The sequence below is a fragment of the Triticum dicoccoides genome, chromosome 6B, assembly GCF_002162155.2.
Source record: "Triticum dicoccoides isolate Atlit2015 ecotype Zavitan chromosome 6B, WEW_v2.0, whole genome shotgun sequence".
Lineage (NCBI taxonomy): Eukaryota > Viridiplantae > Streptophyta > Magnoliopsida > Poales > Poaceae > Triticum > Triticum dicoccoides.
Genome location: NC_041391.1, coordinates 124,422,529 through 124,430,280, shown reverse-complemented (window position 1 = coordinate 124,430,280; position 7,752 = coordinate 124,422,529).

Genomic DNA, 7,752 nt, shown 5'->3' with positions numbered 1-7,752 from the left:
CGTAGCAAGCACAGGCGCCGCATTAACGGTGATAATACTAAGGACACGGCAGTTAATGCCGGATTCAGATGCTCTAAACCCGGTCAGCGGAAGAAGCCATTCAAAAGAAATCCTCCGGGCCCATCCAGTTTAAACTAGATACTTGATCGCTCGTGCCAGATACACGGCACCCCCGAACAACCAGCCAATCACACCAATAGGGATTGTTGGGTGTTCAAGCAGGCAGGCAAGTTAAGTGCCGAAAATAGAGACAAGGGGCTTCATAGCGATGACAAGGAGGAGCCCCGGCCGCCGAACAACAAAGGACAGAAGGGCTTCCCTCCACAAGTGCGGACGGTGAACATGATATATGCAACCCATATCCCCAAAAGGGAGCGGAAGCGTGCTCTCAAGGAGGTCTATGCGTTGGAGCTAGTCGCCCCAAAGTTCAACCCATAGTCCTCCTGCCCGATCAGTTTTGATCGAAGGGACCACCCCACTAGCATTCGTCATGGCGGATTCGCCGCATTGGTCCTAGACCCAATCATTGTTGGATTTCACCTCACCAGAGTCTTCATGGACGGCGGTAGCAGCCTGAACCTGCTGTATCAGGATACAGTGCGAAAAATGGGTATAGATCCCTCAAGGATTAAACCGACAAAGACGATCTTTAAAGGCGTCATACCAGGTGTAGAAGCCAGCTGTACAGGCTCACTCACTCTTGAAGTGGTCTTCGGATCCCCAGATAATTTCCGAAGCGAAGAGTTAATCTTCGACATAGTCCCGTTCTGCAGTGGCTATCACGCCCTTCTCGGACGAACCACATTCGCAAAATTTAATGCGGTGCCGCACTACGCATATCCCAAGCTCAAGATGCCAGGCCCTCGTGGAGTCATTACGGTCAATGGAAACACCGAATGCTCTCTCCGAACAGAGGAGCACACGGCGGCCCTGGTGGCGGAAATACAAAGTAGCCTCTTAAGGCCATTCTCCAATCCGGCTGTTAAACGTCCGGACAACGTCATGCGCGCCCGAAGTAACCTACAACAAAACCGGCTGACACGCTCCGAGCAAGCATAGCAGTGCGGCCCCAACCCCAGCCCTCGCTGATTGCGATAGCAGTACCACGCGTACATAACTACGCTCTGGAAATACCATGGGCATAAGGGGAGGGGCACAACCACGTCACGCCCAGAATGCGGCTCAACCGCACTAGGGGCTCCCGATTTTGCCATTTCTTCTTTTTTTATATACTTTTAGGACTCCACTATTTGGAAGGCCTGTCCGGAAATACAATCGCCGAACACAAAACAGCCCTGGGGACAACAAGCCATGTCAAATGTCCAGGTGGTCTCTATAACGAGCTAAATACCTGTCTTACTTAAAGTCTCGCAGCTTGCCCCTAGAAGGGGAAATGTCAAATAATCCCACCTCTTGTTTATCGCACTATTTGTATCGTTCTGCTTTCATAGCAGCCTTTTAATAAACAATACATAGCTCTTGTCTATTATTGCATTCATTTTCACGTAAATATGTTCAGTCATGACATTATGCAACCGTACACGCTGGTACGGCCAATACACCAGGGGCTTAAGTACCCCATAATACAGTGTGAGAAGACCGAACACTCTCATGAGTGTGGCACCCTGAACTTATAGCATTATATGCATCGGCTCCGAATCATGTCTTGTGTCAATAGTTGGGTTTGCCCGGCTCCCATGTTTTGGTACCTTACGTTCCGCAATGTCAGCTAAGGTAGCGCTGGGAGAACTACTGCGATTCTGCGCCAGTTGAGCTGGGTTAACACCTCAGTAGAGAAAGCTACAACTGACCATCATGATAGGGCGAGAGACCGGTCGATGTTCGAGAGATTTTTTGAGTCCCTAAAGACTTATGCCGCTTAGAGCGAGGATCTGGATTTATCTGGCCTAGGCCTGGATAGCGCCCCGAACTCGGTCTTCCGAATACTAGGGGCTTCGCCGAAATTTAAAATTATAGAATTCTATGGCTAAGTGAGAGTGATAAAGCATTATAAGTCCGATGGCCTTGTTCGTTGTGCTGAGCGCCTCCCTAGATGGACCCAAGAATGGGAACAAGAGCGCTCAGGTTTATCCCAAGAATGGGGTAGAAGCCGACGACTTCCATCTCTCAGATTTCATAAATGGCCGCACATAAGGTAATATTTTAAATTCAAAAAGCGTTGCTTAGCGCATATGAACAAGTTTTCAGCGCACAGGATAAACACGAGCGAGTTTACTAAAAAATTACATCCCCGGTACATTCATTCGCTACAAGACGGGCACCCTTCAGGATGCCCTCATAATACATCTCGGGCCTGCGATGCTCCTTCCCCTCCGGTGGGCCATCCTTCACCAGCTTCTCGGCATCCAGCTTGCCCCAGTGCACTTTAGCACGGGCAAAAGCCCTATGGGCGCCCTCGATGCATACGGAGCGCTTGATGACTTCAAGCCTTGGACATGCATCCACCAGCCGCCGCACTAGCCCAAAATAGCTCAAAGGCATGGCCTCCCCAGGCCACAGCCGGGCAATCAGGCCCTTCATGGCCTGTTCAGCTGCCTTATGAAGCTCGACCAGCTGCTTCAGCTGGTCGCTCAGGGGCACCGGGTGTCCGGCCTCAGCATACAGGGAACAGAACACCTTCTCGGCCGAGCTCCCTTCCTTGGCCTGGTAGAATGCGGCGGCGTCGGATACACTGCGGGGCAGATCTGCGAATGCTCCTGGAGAGCTCCGGATTCGGGTAAGTAATAGGTAATTTACTTTCACGTGCTTGCTTTGCATAAAGAATGCCTTACCTGCCGTAATCTTTTTCATCGCCTCAATCTCCTGGAGGGCTTTTTGGGCTTCGGCCTTGGCAGATTGGGCGCTTTCAAGTGTCGAGGCAAGCTCGGACTCTCGAGTCTTCGAGTCAAGCTCCAACCTCTCATGTTTTTTTCACAAGAGCATCAAGCTCTTGCCGCACCTCCGCCACCTGCGCCTCTTGCTTCTCTCGCTCTGAGCGCTCCATGGCAGCATTGTCTTTGGCCTTGGAAAGCGCTTCCTTCAGGGTTGCCACCTCGGTTGTGGCCCCTGCCACATTCATGTTGGTCCTTTCATTATTTGCAACCAGGTATTTTTTGTATACTTACATAAGGTATTATATACCTTCCTTGTCCTCGAGCTGTTTCCTCGCATGGTCGAGCTCGTTCTCGTACCGCTCGAGGCTCTGCTTCAATGCATTGACCTCCGCAGTCAGTGTGGCAAAGGTCAGCAGCGCAGCCTGCATTCCCATATTGACATATTTATGTTAGACTCCTGCGTGTATCTTGTTTAGATGCTCAGTCCGGCTTTTCTTGCCGAACACCAAACTGAGCATCAGGGGCTACTGTCTATGCGGTAACATTTTTATATGTTTTAAATACATACCTCAAAGCCTGTTAGCAGGCTGGTACAGGCTTCTGTCAACCCACTCTTGGCGGACTGAACCTTCTGAGTCACCGCACTCATAACAGTGCGGTGCTCCTCGTCGATGGAGGCGCCGTTAAGCACCTCCAGTAAATTGTCCGGCGCCTCCGGTTGGACGGAGGCCGCCGGCGTCGTAGCCTTGCCCTTCTTGCGAAGGGGCCGCCTGCTAGACTCCGGAACCAGTGAAGGTTCTGGAGCGGTGTCCGGCCCAGGGCCGGACTTAGATCCCTCTGGGTCTTCATCCCCTTTGGGCCTGGAGTCCGGGAGGTCACCTTGCGGCACCTCCAGGACCACCTCCTCCTGGTTTAGTCCCTTTCAGGAGTCCACCTCGACATCGTCCGTAGGGCGAGGGGAGGAGGCCGTCGGGAGTGAAGCGCTATTCACATCCGACGAATCCAGGGAGCCGCTCGACGAATCGCCGAGTTGAGCCTTAGGCGGGCTGCGTAATTGAATTCGCCATCAGAAGGTACTGTACAATAGAGGAATGCCATAAGCTATTCTGGTATCCGGATACTTACGATTTTGCCAGGGGCTTGACCATGGATGGACTTTCCTCTCCGCCGTCTTCTGCATCGGAGGCGTAGTCCGGTAGAAGGGTCTTCCCCTTCTTGGACCCTCGGGCCTCCCCAGTTGGGGCAGCCTTACTTTTCTTTCCTCCCCCGCTGGAGGGGGAGAGGCTTCCTCTTCCTCCTCCTCATCTTCAGAGGCGGAGGGCGCCTCGGGGTCGTCGGGCGATGAATCCGAAACCACTAGGTGTCGGGAACTCTTTCGAGTCCCCGTGGCCTTCTTCTTGGCCTTCTTCTCCGGCACCACGTGAGGTGCCGGAACCAGCAGCTTCAATAAGCGTGCATCTGCTGGGCCTTCAGGAAAAGGGGCCGGACATTCAAACTGTTCGGACGTCCTCTTCCAGTCCTATTAAAGGAGCGGGAGTTTAGATCCTGCATAGAGTCCAACTATGAAAATCAAGTGTCCTATAAAGGATAAAAACAAGCTTACTTCGGTGGCTTGGCGTTTGGCGCAGGATCCGCGATCCCCGATAATGGGAGGGGAGACCTCGGAGCTCTTGAATAGCACCTTCCAGGCGTCCTCATGCTTTGTGTCGAAGAGCCGAGACAAAGTCTGGTGCTGGGCCGGGTCGAACTCCGACAAGTTGAAGTCCCGTCGTTGACACGGGAGGATCCGGCGGAAGAGCATGACCTGGACTACGTTGACAAGTTTAACCTTCTTGTTCACCACGTCTTGAACGCAGGATTGGAGTCCAGTCACCTCTTCCGGATTACCCCACAATAGGCCCGTCTCTTTCCAAGATGTGCGTAACGCCCCGGATGCAACTTTCCATATTCGTAACTCCAACTCTTGCCTTTTCCGGAGATGCTATATGATATTTCCTTCATGGTTGGGTTTTTGTCGTTTGTTTTGCTTTTTGTTCTTGTTATGCATCTCATCTCATGTCATCATCTGCATTTCATCCGCATGGTTTTCAAAACTTGCATCCGTTCGGGTTCCGCCGGTTCTCTCCATTGTCCGTTCGAAGTTCAGGCACACTCGCACGCGCCCGCGGCACCTCTGAAATATTATTTTATAAGTGGCATAAAAATGTTCTCGGAATGGGTTGAAACTTGTCGTGCGGTCTTATTATAGTGTAGACAGGCCAACTGCCATGTTTCGTCGCATTCGGAGTCCGTTTGACTGCCCAACCGTTAGACATATAGCGGTACCGCTGTCGGTACCTTCGTCGGATGTTTTCGGTCTCCGAAAACCGTGCGGGCTGCATTTATTTCCCTCTCTTCTCAGCCCGAGGCCCTCTTCACAGCCCACTAGACCCACCTACCTACCCTCTCCCGCTCCGAACCGTCCGATGGCGATCGAACGTCTCCGAAACGGAGCAAAACCCCTAACCCTAGCCTCCTTTTCCTATAAAAGGAAGCCACCCTTCCATTTTTGGCAGCAGCCAATCCCCCCTCCTCAGAATCCGCGCCTCCAGCCACCACCCTCTCCAATTCCGCGCCTGACCACCTGACCCGCGCTACTTGGCAGCGTCCCAGTGGGTGCGCCACAACCCAGCCGCCGGTTCGGCCTACCGCAGGCCGCCACTTGGCTTCCCGTCGCTCCAACCGTGCCTCCCAATGCACGGGCCCGCCGCGGCCCATCTGCGGCCCGCTCGGCCCGGATCCCGCCGCCGCAGCCCGCGGCTCGTCCCCGAGCTCGCCCGCTCGATCCCGAGCTGGATCGAGACCGCCGCCTCGTCGGCGCCGCTCGTCACCACCACCCCGCGCCGCCCGGCTCCCCGAGCTCCGCCGCCCGGCCAGCGCCTCTCCTCCTTCCTCCTCCTTCCTCCCTGTCTCACCTCCCTCTCTGCCCGCCCCTGCAGGGAACCGCCGCCGCCTTGGGTGAACGCCGCCGCCCGTGGAGCTCGCCGCCGACGCCGCCTTCATCGGATCCGGCCGGGAACCACCGGATCCGGTTGCCCCCGCGCCGATCTATCCGTTCCAGGCCTCCTCGCCATCCCTCCGTCGCTGGAGCTTCGCCGGCCGCCCCGCCGGAATCCGCAACCGGCCGGCCTTCCACTTCCAGGCGCGCGTGCGGGCGCACACGTAGCTGGCCTCAGCAGCCTAGGCCCAGCCGTGGCCAGCAACCGGCCCAGCCGGCCTCCCCTCCCCGCGGCCCCTCCGTTGAGCGAGGCCCAGCGCCCCAGCTGGCCTCCTCCGCCTCGGCCTTTAGGCCCAATGTGAGCAGCCCAGTCCGCCTCAGATTCAGCCCATGCCTGTTTTTTTCCTGTTCAGCGAATTTATCTATTTATCGAGTAAACTGCATTTTTACAGATTGGACCCTAAACTTCATGCATATAATAACTCATGAACCGTGCATTGGATTAAAATGATTTCAACATGTAAAATGCTTAGAATTTTGTATAGATTAATAATATGCCATTTTGATCCATGTTTAAAATGTTTAATTTGCTGTTTGTTTAAATTTGTTAATATGTGATGTTAAAATGATTTATTTCATAACTAAATAACCGTAGCTCGGTTTTAAATAAAATTTATATGTAAATGGGGTGGAAAAAGGCCTAGTTTAACGTGGTGCATTTTATTTTCCTGTTTAACAACTCTAAAATTATGTAATAGGCAGAACAGTACCAAAACTATAATATGGACATGAGGATTTTCCGGAATTGTTGTTTTGTTGTTCCGACCTCATTTAAATTTGCCTAGATAGGTAGTTAAATTATGCTTCACCCCTTGCCATGTTTAACAACATTTAACATTGTTGTGTACCTAACCGAGAGAGAACTAAATAATTGGTTGTGGTGTTTCGGCAATATGCAACTCGTTGCATATTGAGCTCACTTAATTTGTTGTATTGTTCGTTGCACTTTGCCATGCCATGCTCTTTAAACTGGACATGCATCATACTTGTTTGTGCATCATGCCATGTTTATGCTTGTGCATTTACCATGTTGTTTGTTTCTTTCCGGTGTTGCTTCTTAGTTCCGGTAATGTTGCGATTGTGAGGATTTGTTCGACTACTCCCGTTCGTCTTCTTCATGGACTCGTTCTTCTTCCTTGCGGGATTTCAGGCAAGATGATCGCTACCCTGGATCTCACTACTATCATTGCTATGCTAGTTGCTTCGTTCTATCGCTATGCTGCGTTACCTATCTGTTGCTCTTCAAGCCTCCCAAAATGCCATGAACCTCTAACCTTTGACACCCTTCCTAGCAAACCATTGTTTGGCTATGTTACCGCTTTGCTCAGCCCCTCTTATAGAGTTGTTAGTGGCAGGTGAAGTTGAAGATTTCTCCATGGTGGACAGGATTTTGGTTGGGATATCACAATATCTCTTATATTATTAATGCATCTATATATTTGGTAAAGGGTGGAAGGCTCGGCCTTATGCCTGGTGTTTTGTTCCACTCTTGCCCCCCTAGTTTCCGTCATACCGATGTTATGTTCCTGGATTTTGCGTTCCTTACTCGATCGGGTGATTTATAGGACCCCCTTGACAGTTTTCTTTGAATAAAACTCCTCCAGCAAGGCCCAACCTTGGTTTTACCATTTCCCTCACCACCACCTATATTTCCCTTGGGAGTAATTAACCCAAGGGTCATCTTTATTACAGCCCCCCCGGGCCAATGCTTGTCTAATTGTTGGTCCGAACTAGAGCTCTTTGTAGCCCACCCTCAAGGAAACTTGAGGTCTGGTTTTAGTTGTACGGATTGCTCATCCGGTGTTGCCCTGAGAACGAGATATGTGCAGCTCCTATCGGGATTGTCGGTGCATCGGGCGGTCTTGCAGGTCTTGTTTTACC